Here is a 14,359-nt window from a genome sequence, read left to right on the forward strand (position 1 = left end):
AAGTGTAAATACCCTGTTATTTAAGGTGCTATGCACTGGGTTGCAATGGTAATTTGGGGGGTCTGTCTATGCCTTTTCAAGGTCTAAGTATCTAATTGCTTTGGTCCAACAAAGCCAGTTGTAACGTTCTTAAATAACATTGTTGAAAGCGGTAAGAATAAAGGCTAATGCTATTGACAACTGTTTGGTTATTCGCAATAGATAAATACCGTACTGCTGTTTTGCTGCTAGCCGAGTTCCAATTAGTAGTGTGAAGCTCAGATTTATAAAGGCATTTCTCATAATACTGAGTCATAAACCTGTCATGGCTGTTTGGAGGGTGTGAATAAAGCCTAATCGATGCCACAAACAGGGTGGGGAGACGTGGTCTGCTGATGTAATGTCTCATTGACCCGTAATGTGTATGCAGTTAGGGAAAATACATGGATCATTCTGGGGCATAACTGTCAGTAATTGTGGGTCTAATGGTTTTTCTCTAGAAAGCAGGAGACCATTTGTTGCAATCAGACAAAATAATAGATTATACTAAGCAGGAAGTGGAATTATTGTAGACTTTGGCAAGCTATTTTGTTCTCACACTGCTGGTGGTTTAGTATTCCGTATCCAAGCACTTCCCATTGTGACATTTAATTCCCTGCATGGCATCAAAAAATATATTATTCTCATTCTGTTGAGAAGCTCATATCAGTTAATAGCGTAAGTCATACATTCATAAAAGCCAATGGATTAGCATGGGTGTGAAACAGATGTATTCCTATCAACTAGGGATTAATAGACCTCCCAGGATATATTCTCTGTGGTTCTGTCTGCTATTAATATCCATTAAGGCAAAGAGGACATTTCACTTTGTTGACAGGACTCAAAGTTGAATAACTTTTCTGTCAGTTTTTCCCCACTGATATTGACAACCATTTAATCACGAAGTAATTATCAACTTCAGTAAAAAGATAGAAGGAAACTGCTCACCTCGTGATGAATCCTAGTCCATTCCACTCTGATTGAGCTCTGAGAGAATCCATTTGTTTCCTCATGCTCTGAAAGGAAAGCAACACAATCAGAGAACCGGTCCATTTAATTACCATTGATTGCGCTGTATTCTAAAATCCATTATAATACAGGTTTTTCAAAATTGGTGATAGAATGAATAAAAAAAAGCATTTTATAACAGAAAAAGTACTATAGTAAAGTAATCACTATTCAGATGTTACCATTGGAACTACTTTATTGAATTTATTTATTTTATTTATTTATTTAACCTTTATTTAACCAGAAAGGGCTCATTGAGATGTAAAATCTCTTTTCAAGAGCATCCTCGCCAAGATAGGCAGCACCAAGTCATTACAAAAATTACAGACAAACAGCATGAAAAACTACAAGTAATCTAGTAAAGACCATAGAATTCACAAGAGTATAACAAAATCAAAAACAGCAGATTAAAAACATTGACAGGTCAGGGAATCAGCCTCAAAATCCTTCATCAGTGATTTAAAAACACCAATCGGGACAAGTTCTTCCAGTTTAAAATTATTTTGTAAGGTGTTCCAAGACGATGGCGCAGAGTACATAAAAGACCTTTTACCAAATTCAGTTCGGACATTTGGAACAGTTAGCAGGATAAAGTCCAGCGAACGAAGAGAGTACCCACCACATTTCTGAACAATAAAAATGCCCAAATAAAAAGGTAGTAAACCCAAAATGGCTTTGTAAATAAAAGTATACCAGTGACTGAGCCTACGAGTGACTAGAGAAGGCCAGCCAACCCTGGTATACAAAGTGCAGTGGTGCATAAGGGTTTTGCAGTTTAAAATAAATCTCAGTGCCATGGTAAAGAGTGTCAATTGATCTCAAACACTGAGCGGAAGCATTCATATATAAAATATCCCCATAGTCTAGTAAAGGCATAAATGTAGCTGATACTAGCTTCCTTCTGGCTTTAAAATAAAAACAGGCCTTATTCCTAAAATAAAATCCCAATTTCAGCTTCAAATTTTTTGTAAGTTATTGAATATGCAATTTAAAAGAGAGGCCGTCATCAAATAGAATTCCAAGATATTTATATGAGGTTACAACCTCAATCTCCTTGCCCTGACAGGTAGTAATAGGTGAAAGGTTCTGAGGTCTATTTCTTGCATTAGAAAACACCATTAGTTTAGTTTTGTCAGTATTGAGGATAAGCTTCAATTGACACAAGGTATGTTGAACAGTATAGAAAAGCAGTTTGCAAGTTCTGGACAGCTTTTGTAAGAGACGAGGCAGAACAGTAAATAACAGTATCATCAGCATAAAAATGAAGTTGTGCATTTTGGACATTTTTGTCTAAATCATTTATATAAATAGTGAATAAGAGAGGACCAAGTACAGAGCCTTGGGGCACACCATTAAGGACAGACAATTTAACAGACATAAGCCCATCAAATTGAGTGCACAGAGTTCTATCAGACAGATAGTTAGCAAACCATGCAACTGCATGCTCCGAAAGACCTACACTCAACAATCTCTGCCTTAGTATAGCATGATCAACTGTATCAAAAGCCTTAGAGAGATCAATAAAAAGTGAGACACAGTGCTGTTTTTTGTCAAGGGCTTCAGTGATATCATTTAAAACCTTCATGGCTGCTGTAATTGTGCTATGCTTCTTCCTGAAGCCCGATTGGTATATTGATAAAATAGAGTTAGTAAATAAAAACTATTTTAGCTGTTCACTTACAAGGGTTTCAAGTATTTTCACCAGGGGTGACAGCTTTGAGATTGGCCTATAATTATTTTAAAGAGTTGGATCTCCCCCTTTTAAAAGTGGTAGGACAAATGCTGATTTCCAGATCTTTGGAATTTCATTACATTCCAGGGTTAGATTGAACAGATATGTAAGTGGTTCAGCTATGAAATCAGCTGGCAGATTTAAAAAGCAGGGATCCAAAAGATCAGGACCTGCAGGCTTTCTTTGATCTAAGGATTTCAGGGCTTTATGTACCACCTGCACTGAGAATGGCAAAAAGCTAAAAGTTTGACCAGCTCTCACTGGTTCATCCACACAGGGTTGTACAGAGACAGAGGACACTGGTTCATCCACACAGGTCCATAGTTCTTGAAAACAAACCTTCTGTAGAGAGAAAGCGGCCTGCCTGTGTTGTTTTTCAGGCGCTGAAGAGCTTAGCATATGGTCGATAACTGGAGAGACATGGCGACCGGCCTTAAAAATGGCCTGAGTAGCGCAGGCAGCACCGCTGAGCACAACAGAAGGTCAGGACCAGTACTTAATTTATAGATCCACATCACAAGTTCCTGTAAGTAATACCTTATCAGTCACAGGTCTGGAACACATATACAGTGGAGGACAATGCTGTATCATTTCCTCATCAAGTTTGTAATTACAAAGAGGCTCTGTAAATGCAAAAATACATCAATCCAGAATATGTGACAGGTAGTACCAAACAAGTTCCAAAGATAAGCAGATATTGCCAAGAAATGAAACATGAATATTTGTTGACATAATTGGGACTTTGGCTCCAGTGGAACAGCCGGCGTTTGTGTTTGTCATTTCAACATCACAGTGTGTGCAGTGAGTAATTAAAAAGGGCTGTCAACAATTTGAATACAACATAAGTTGAATAAAGATCAGAATGTGTCACAGCATGATTACTATAGAGTATACCCATTCATTTGTTACATTTTATGTCAAGGGAAGCCCAGGCTCCATTGTTAATGTCGTCAGCTTTACTGTCTAGGGTCTCAAACCAGAGTCAGCAGCGGCAGAGTCATTCCCAACCAGACACTTACTGAGATATGTAAAACATGCCATGCGTGTCTTAAAAAAGGAAAGGGTGATGAGGAAGACAGAAGAATTTGCACTCCACTAAATATTATAGGATGTTAACGATTGATATTCTCACAGCCTGTCTTAATTTGTCCTCTGATCTCTGTGACAGTTTTAGAATCTTCACAAAGTTTGGAGAGGGACTTTCAAACTGAATTCTAGCGCTCGAACAGTGGCAATCGGAGTCCTATCACTTTCACTACGACAGTCAGAATGTCAAGGGCAGTTGTGAGTTTTTTCTATTCCCTGTAGGTAGTTTTATTCTCAGAAAGTGTGTGTTGTTAGCAGAGCTTTGACATAGACGAAGCTCTCCTGTAGGCTTTGAAGTGAAAGTCTTACTTTGTTTTTCCGACTCAGCATGAGTCTCCCTTACTGCTCGGTAGATCTGAAGTGGTTTCAGGCTGTGTTGTTCTCTCTCTCACCAACAGTACGTCCAGTATGTTGTGCATAACAAAGTGCACCATCAGACACTGTGACTATATGAGACCAGGAGTGAACACTACTGATCCTGATGCCAGAGGCTGTGGGTTAGATGGTACAAAACAGTTCTGAAGAAAGTTCTTCCCTTTGTTCTCTATTTGAGATGTACCTTTAACACTAGAAAAGTCTGGCCTTGAGGGACCCCCCTTCAGGCCAAAACGAGTCATTTTGACTTCAACATTCTAACAATCAAATAAATATATTTCATATACCAAACACTATCGGAAAAATTAGATTTTGGTTGTGTTTATGAAGGTCTTGAGTAGCATTCCATTAATACACAATAGCATTTTCATTTGTTTTTGTTACTGTAGGCTATCTGTTGCCATGTGCTGAAATGTGTAGGGCACGGAACAGTGGTTATTTTTGGGAAAAGTTGTATTTTGAGAGTCATTTGGCAATGGTAAGTGTTTTGGAAACCTCAGAATCTGCTCTTATGATACTAAATATGAATACAAATGTCTTACCTGCATGTGACTCTGTAGGAGGATTTGAAATAGTCACTTTTTGGTATCCTCTTAAAACTGCTTATAACTCAAATTATGTTTGTGTTATTGAAATTCTAACATACGTGTGTGAAATAGATTTATTTAGGAAATGTCAAAGACTGAGGGGGGCATGACTTAAAAATATATTTCAAATTGAAATTCATATTGAGTCAAAATCACTCACTTGGCGCTTCTAGTGTTGAAGGGATTATTATGTGTTAATTCAATTGCATCATCTGGTGTGCATCATGTGATTTGTGATTTCATGTGGATTTAAATCACGATGCCAGATGATGCCATTGGAAAAACGTTTCTTCCTCAATCTTTTTTACTACAAAACATAGAAACGTGCCATTTTCACTACGCTGATGTTCGGGTAGTGCTGGAGATGATGAATACATTTCCCTTTTAAATGCTATGCTTGGCAAATTTACTAAAGACAGATAGTGGCCTTTGGGATACCCCAGGTTTCTGTCATGCATCCTTGCACTGAGGAGGGCTGAACCTTCTCCGCTGCCAGAGATTCCCAAGACAAAGCGACATGTCAGAACTCATGTCCCCAACATTTCATCACAGAAAGGTCACACATACTGTAAGGAAGCATTGACAAGAATCTGGAGACAGTGGTGAGGAGAGAGAAACTATATCTTAATACAGGTTCGAAATTGGGTTTTCAGATCATTCTGAATTAGAATTTGAATTAGAATTTTTTTATTGTCCACGCAATGTGGAAATGGAATTTTGTCTTTGGCTTCGCAACATAGAAACAGACATTAAACACCATCAGACAGATATCATCCTTGAGATCATGAAATACGCCATACAAAGTACAAAAGTGCTACAGTGCACGTGCAGTTTCACGTTAGTATGTATTACATCATCATTGGTCTAAAAGACATAATCAATATCAAGATTTCCTAATTAAAATACATCATCATCTTCATCCCATCATTAAGACTGAAGGGCACCTGGTCATCTAGACGATCGTTCCTAGAATACTGTTTAGAAATATATCTTCCTTTTCCAGCTATGCAGAGGTCGGATTTATGCAGTGAAGCGTCTTGCCTTTTTCGTAGAAGATGTTGTATTAGTAATTTATCTCTGTTTGGTAAGCTTGATCAGGCCTGCCAACACGGCCTCAAATAAGACCTGAAAGCAAAGCGCTGTTATTTAGCATGGTGTCACATACTGGAATGCTGACATTGTCATTCCTCAGTTTGCAAGCAGACAGAATATAAAAAAGGTTATCCTCAAACAGCATCAGTTGGGACGAACAGTGTAATTTAAAACCCTCCAGCTCCAAGTATTCCATATCTACACAGAGACAGACATAATGTGTCAAGGGGTTATGGAGATTCTCTCTCTGGTATGTGCATTTGTCTACTCGCATTTGTGAGAATTTGAGAAGAATACCAAACAGTATTTGCCAAGGGCAGTTTAGCCATTCAATATCAACTGACATCCCGATGTACTTGAAGTTCAGCAGTAGAAAAAAAGGGGATCTCAAGCCACACCAAAAAAAGTTTTCTATGTGTCATCTACTAAGTATAAAATGGATTGGACACTCCAATGCAGTTTAAAGGGTCAAACGTGTCACTGAATCAGCAATGCTCGAATTCAGGAGGCTTCAGCAGAAGTGCCTTCAGCTTCAAAGTGAATCAGTCCAGCGGTGTCGTTTTTGATCACTGGAGACAATTGATCTTTGGTCTTCAAATAATATTTATGCTTAACTATTCTTTTTTTCCCCATCCCTTGCTCCAGGCTTTCCTGTGGAACATTCCACGCAGTGTGCCTGCCATGGAGTGTGTGATTGTGTTATCAATGTCATGGCGGATAGGAACGATTAACTTTACAATCTCTAATGAGATTTATGTTAGGGTTTATCACCAGCTACAAAATCCTACTAGGATATTTGCTGAGCAATGCAGCTCAGGCTACAGCTCTACTGATAGCAAATAACATTTACTACAGACCAGAGTAGCAGAGGATAACGGACTCTAATGTTATTACTATAGGCACTGCAAGCCAGTAGCTAAATTAATTATTGAAAGTCTATGCAACAACAACTGATTTTGTATTTAAAACGTCAGAGCTCCGTGACACTGAAATATGTGATAAGCTTCTATGGCATCCTTACTGAATACATAGATTATCCAAAGGCAGACCTCTTTTTGTATTCAGGCATTGGACTGCCTCCAGCAATGCCCCCATGAAAGTGATAAGCGGCTCTGAGAATCTGACAAAATATATTATTAATTTAACTACGTAGAGGAAAGGTGATGTGATAACTTTTTGAATCGAGGTGATTATTATGGTGCTCACTGCTGTCAAAGACCGAGTCATTTGTAGTTCATTTTGTCCGCATGATCTGATAAACAACACCCTCATGCAATCTTGATTATGTTTTGACTGAACTTGACTTCAAATCCAATGAACAGGATAAATAGAATTGTTGAAATGCAGTTGGGAATTCATGTGAATCTAATTTGCCCTTGGGCCTCAGTGCATTCGAATATAAATTTGCCATAAACTGTGATATACACCACCAATACATGTAATACTATTACCTCGTTAATAATAGCACCTGCCCATAATGCATTAGTACTTTAAATCAATAATATCCTAATTAAACACTGTGAATGGAGGCAAAGCAGGAGTTCAACCCATTCTTGGAAAGCAGGATACTTTTAAGAAGCCTTAGGCCTTGCCTTTCAACTTCATTTTCTGACAATTGTTTGACATGATCTTTTATCACCCTGTGTTTTATCCCCAGTCCTTACCTATACCTCTGACTGATAAACTGTACCACAGCCAACTTTCAAAAGCTTTGATTGAAAAAGTTTCCACATGTCGGAGTGAAATCCAATTCTGTAGTAACCTTCCCAGCTTACAATGTCTGCATCCTCACACGGAATGACTGCTTGGGATCAGAGGAATTAGTATTTTACCATCCCCCACCACACTCACAAACACACACATGCAGGTGAACACGCAGGCGCACGCAAACACTCGCACACACAAACAAATACATACTTACACCTGAGAAAAGATTGATACCTGAAACCTGGTCTGTTTCTAAATTCCGGACTGAATCAAGTAATGAAGAATACTGCTAATCTGAGGTAATTGAATATGCATGTCTGACACAGAACAGTAGAAAGACCTCTAAAAACAATCAGAGGGAATTGCATTTGGGATTAGAAAATAGCATTGTTACCCTCTGAAAGCAGAACCCGCCTGTAAACCAACCCTTCCATTAGCACTCACTTCACTCCTCTGATTGGACAAGTGATGTGAATTGCAACGGGTCTGATAGTTATTCACATTTTATTTGTACCAGGGTTTGCTCCGTTATATCCCTGTTTGGTAACACTTTCCCCTTGTACAAGTAACTGTAACACTAATTACTGTAGAGACAAGATCATACTTATATGCTGTTATATAATAGTGTAGTAATTACTTTGTAACTTCACACAATTGAGTTCAGTGTTGTGAATACGGTTCCTTATCTTTCCAACTGTTTCATATTCCACTTGTTTTCCCTTTCAGTGAGTGGGGGTTGTAAGTAACCATTCTCACACACAGTAGGTGTGCAGTCTGGAAAGATGGAGATTCCAAGGATGAGGTATCTTCGGTGGACCATTCCAAGGATGCTTTGAAGACCTCTCAGGGACTTTTCCTCATGCAGCAGTGTCCCTTTTGGTCACAGTACCCACAGACCACCAGTGACACTGACCTACAACCCCTGCCACCAGCCCCTCCAAGAGCCCACCACGGGCAAACATTTTAAGCCCTACCCATGCCTGTGACATTCAGGCCCTACCCTACCCATGCCTGTGACATTCAGGCCCTACCCTACCCAGGCCTGTGACATTCAGGCCCTACCCTACCCATGCCTATGACATTCAGGCCCTACCCTACCCATGCCTGTGACATTCAGGCCCTACCCTACCCAGGCCTGTGACATTCAGGCCCTACCCTACCCATGCCTGTGACATTCAGACCCTACCCTACCCAGGCCTGTGACATTCAGGCCCTACCCTACCCATGCCTGTGACATTCAGGCCCTACCCTACCCATGCCTGTGACATTCAGGCCCTACCCTACCCATGCCTGTGACATTCAGGCCCTACCCTACCCAGGCCTGTGACATTCAGGCCCTACCCTACCCATGCCTGTGACATTCAGGCCCTACCCGACCCAGGCCTGTGACATTCAGGCCCTACCCTACCCAGGCCTGTGACATTCAGGCCCTACCCTACCCATGCCTGTGACATTCAGGCCCTACCCTACCCAGGCCCGATTGCTTCTGTCAAATTTAAAGCCCGGCCCTGCCGGAAATCAGGAATGTCTTCCTCCGTTAGTAAATTTATTAGCAGCTCGTCTGTCTGTCCCTCGCTCCCTGCGCTGCTCACTCTGCATGCGCTCTGTGCATGGTTCTGCTTGTGTGAGTATAGATAGAAATGCCTCTGCTCCATGATGAGACAGAGAACAGCTAGCTTTTAAACTACTTTCCATCACTCTAAACTTCACCACGACAAAACTCCATTTAGTGATACCTAATCCCTACCCGTACCCTAGTTATTAATCAAAAACAGGCCCTACCCAGCCCTAACCCGATGTATAATGTTGGGGCCCATCGGGCTCGGGTCGAGTAGCAGAGCTCTAGGCTCTCCACCCTCAGCCCTCCATCCTATTTTGCATAGCATCTCCAGCAGGGAGACACTTACCAAGCATGTGAGCCCTGGGGCCCGCAGGGTCAGGACTGGGTGGAATTATTTTCACGCTTGGGTTCAACATCTGGTCTGTCGTGTGACAGGTAATGAAAGCAGCCAGCCAGCGCTCGCATCACAATGTAGATTCTCCCTATCTGTCTGCCACCACACTTCACTGATGGACCAGTGCATCATGTACTTTGTGGTTTTGTGGATATATTGCATGATTATAATGCCATGTAGTCAGGCATTTAAAGGGAAATGCATTGTAGCTTTATTTAGGGAATAGAGAGGGGTCAATTATGCTGTCTTAAAGTTAGCATCCAGAATGTCATATTGGTAATTGTGTTGCCTTATGCTATTTTCTATTAAGAGAGAAAATATTATACTATTATACTAAGAGGAAATTCAGCATCACTGAGTGGATTTGATAGGATATTAAATACTGTTTACTAATCAATAGGGGGTATTCAAAAGATCTCAAACATACTGTCCACCGCCAATGCCTCTGAAGCTCTCTATCGCCCTCCTGTGGTGAGCATTCACTGCCACAATCAACAGATGAGGATCCAATGTTCGTAATGAAGTCTGTATCTATACGACATCTAATGAAGGTTGATCATTCCAGAGATAGATAACTGTTCCAGAGATAGAACGTTAGATAACTGGCTACGGTAATAGTCTGGGGGGCGAAATACCTGTCTTAACAGCTTATTCTAAACCTCGAGAGACGAGTGGAGGATAGAAATATAATGCACTCACTCAATTTCTCATTATCTACCTTCCTCCAGCAAACCTGAATTGTCTGTCCTTGGCCCTTCATAGGATGTGATGTGAGTGAGAGACTATGCAGTTGAAGGCTACAGCAAGGTTTTCATGGTGGAGATTCAGCACCATGGAAAGCTCCCGGGCTGCTGCACCCTGCACACACAGACAGAGGAGAATAGGCACCATACAGAGGTTAGGTACAGAGGTGTCAGACCACTATTGTATGCAATATACTGTACATGCCCTCCAGTATCATGTTTCTCAGGCAGGTTATTGATCAATCGTGCCTTTTGTTAAGATGTGGGACATGCTGATGCTTAATACTGTAAGCATCTGTTTCTTGCAATGGTTGCTGTAGATTGTGATGATGATGATGAAAATTGAGTTCAATGTATCCTCATCATCGACATTGGAGTGGAAGTACTGGGCAAAGAAACTTTTTCATTGTACAAGGATCATCGGTTACATTCAGGGTCCCTTTTTCATATTATCAAAAGAAAGTGCTTTGGGGGAAATATTACCTAACTTAGATTTAACCTACTTAAAATGTATTGGAACAATTTCATACCACTAAACGTTTGGAGATGGAATGGAGTGCTTTACTTCCCTGTGAAAGCTATATCACAAGTGACTGACTGAACTCAATCAAGCAGGCACATGACTCCCAGTGACGCATTTATAACCTTTACCAACTGTATTCCAAGCACAACGGGACTATAAATATCATGTTTACTTTCCCCGTATTCACTCCTATTGAGACATCCATCAAACAAACAGCCTTTTACACACCAATGTACCATGACCAGCAGACACACTCTACATTCAACATGTTAAGAGAAATATGATAACCTTCAAGAATAGATTGCAGGACGGATTTATGTTAGGATGGATATAAAAGAGATGTTAGTAGAAAACTACTCAATCAAGACTAAAAACACTTATTAATGCTTTTGTACAAACTATTTGATTCTCTGTGAGAATCTAAACTATTTCACACAGAAATGCAAGTGTATTGATTGTTTTTCTATTAGATTCATTTGAGAGTATGCACAATACAGCAATCTGTAAATACTGCAGATCTAAATCATATTGACTGATACGAATGTTCCGAGGATGTCTTCTAACACATGACTATGAATAATACAGTACAGCTAACCACAACATATTACTCATTCTGTCTTCATCTGAATCTTGTAGCCCAAAGCATCCACTGTCACTCAAGCATGGATGTGACATTCTTATTCATATGTTAATGTTCACAGTTACTCTTAGATATCATAGTGCTTCCTGTCTCAAAGTATAAGCACTCTGTATGTGCACATTACATGTTCTTATCAAAAAGATGATTTAGACAAATTTGTTCTTGCTCTTGTAACTGCATGATATTCTTAGTCCGAAGTGTGATGACATTGTGATAGTTGATCCTAGAAAAGAGGGAGCACGTGGAAGTGAACCCAGATGGAGCAGTCCCATTTATCCCTGTTGTATTTGTGATACAGGCACCTAAATTAATGTTTATTATTCTCCTACCCAGGGCACTGAGACACTGTTACAGCTGTGGCATTGTAAATCTCCCAGCCCCCACCTACAAAAACGTAATTATTGAAACTCCGTTTGAATTTCATTTGTAGCTTTGGTATTCCAGAAAAAAGGTCAAACCCAATTACTGATATTGTGCTGCAGGCAGTGTGTGACTCGTTGAACAATGATGCTTCAGCACCCCAAATTAAAGGTTGAGACAGAAACAAGGCCGGGAAATGAAACCTTGACACATGGGCCAATTTCAGTAATGCAAAAAATCTCAGCTGTTCCTGTGCATGTCACAGAGCCCTTATTTAGGTGGGATCGTTAGGCCATGAGATATGTCATTCTGAGCAAAGAATTATTACCACTTTCCCTCCCACTAAGTCTCATGGCAGAGGGGACATACACCACAGTTGGGCCAGTCACTTCTACACTGCCTATACCTGCAGCTTAAGAATGGACAAAATACTGTATGACTGAATGTGTTTTGAACTGGATGAAGATAACAGCCTGTGAGGAGTACAGGACTTGTAGAAGCAGTGCTGGTGGGAGAACTGTAGTGTTCCTGCCACGTCACTGACCCAATGGGAGTCCTGCACTACTGGTGCGTTTAAGAGTCGGTAATTGTCCAGTAAATAACGTGTTTTCATGGCACTGCCTCAGGTGAAAGGGCGCAGCCAGTGACGTCTTACTAACTCAAACATGTACCCTACTCCTACACCCTCTCCGCTCTGTCACATTGGGTACAGTGAGGAACCAGGTGGGGCTTTGTATAGGTGCTCTATGCAAAAAGCAGAGGAAAAAAGATGTGAAATAAGACTACTCCATGTTGGTGATTTCACAAACACTGAAAAACAGTAAGGTTTCCCACTTGAAAATCCAGGATTTCACATTCTCTGGGGAAAGCGCTGCTGCCTCCCTTCCTGTCTATCTATTTTTCTGTGTGATCCAGCAGTATATTTGTTTATCTAGTCATGGTGTGGGGTGAATAGGAAATGAAGTGAAGATGTAATATATGCCACAATGTTGTTGTTGAAGACTGGATGAAAGAGATATCTCAAAAAGGAAACAGCCATGTAACTTGTCGCCAGTTATTACACTGAATAGACATGCTAGTTTGACGTTCAGGAGGTCATATACTGTATATTAGGAGACGTAAACATTTCTGCACGCCTCTACGAGACATGTTCAATTGCTGGATGTAAGAGGCACGGTTTTAGAAGGACTTGATACAAACCATTGATTTACAAAGTGTCTTGGTGACTGTAAATTGGTAGATTGACGATGCTGGTAATGGCCGTAATGGCAGAGATAGGAGTTGCTCTCAGCACGACAAATGGAACGGAAACATTGTTTGCGCTAGACTAGCTAGAGGCTGCCAAAAACAGTCCCTCACGCACACACACGGACACACACATGCAAAAAAAACACACACTAGCTCTGTCCAGTGAACCAAGAGCCCTTTTGGCTGGGATCATTTCATTCAAAGTGCGCAGGCTGTTTAGGTGTCAGCATAAATCCAGAGAGAAGAGCTAAAGTAAATGCCTTAAACAGGATTACCTCAATAATTACAGCACGGCTCATGTGGACTGCACACACACAGTATATATATATTCCATTTCCCTGCTGAAAAAAACTGCTTTTGTGCTTGTCTCCATCCAGGTGTCACCCATCTTCCTCATTATCCCCATTGTATACCTGTGTTCTCTGTTTGTCTGTTGCCAGTTCGTTTTGTTTGTTTTTCCCCTTGCTCCTGTCTGTTTCTAGGTCATGTTTTCTAGTTTTCCCGGTTTTGACCATTCTGCCTGCCCTGACCCTGAATCTGCCTGCCATTCTGCCTGCCCTGACCCTGAATCTGCCTGCCATTCTGCCTGCCCTGACCCTGAACCTGCCTGCCATTCTGCCTGCCCTGACCCTGAACCTGCCTGCCATTCTGCCTGCCCTGACCCTGAATCTGCTTGCCATTCTGCCTGCCCTGACCCTGAATCTGCCTGCCATTCTGCCTGCCCTGACCCTGAATCTGCCTGCCATTCTGCCTGCCCTGACCCTGAATCTGCCTGCCATTCTGCCTGCCCTGACCCTGAATCTGCCTGCCATTCTGCCTGCCCTGATCCTGAATCTGCCTGCCATTCTGCCTGCCCTGACCCTGAATCTGCCTGCCATTCTGCCTGCCCTGACCCTGAATCTGCCTGCCATTCTGTGCATTTTGGACTCCGATCTGGACTACTGACCTCTGCCTGCCCTTGACCTGTCGTTTTGCCTGCCCCCTTTTCTAGTAATAAACTCTTGTTACTTTGACACTGTCTGCATCTGGGTCTTCCCTGAAATGTGATACATATGATGGTCCAGCATAGGTGTTGTTTTTTCTGGTGACCATCATTTGCTGTGTTTTTGCTGGTGCCATCGCTACGTTTTTGCTGGTACCTTCGCTGTGTTTTTGTAGTGAACAGCCTTCGCTGTGTTTTTGCTGGTGTCCAGCATTCGCTGTGTTTTGGACACTGGTGACCAGCATCAAGTCACGTAATGCTAGCTTGCAAAGTGACATTTCATTCCTATTGGAATCCAGCCAA

Source organism: Salvelinus alpinus, chromosome 36 (genome assembly GCF_045679555.1).
Source record: "Salvelinus alpinus chromosome 36, SLU_Salpinus.1, whole genome shotgun sequence".
In the NCBI taxonomy this organism is placed as follows: Eukaryota; Metazoa; Chordata; class Actinopteri; order Salmoniformes; family Salmonidae; genus Salvelinus; species Salvelinus alpinus.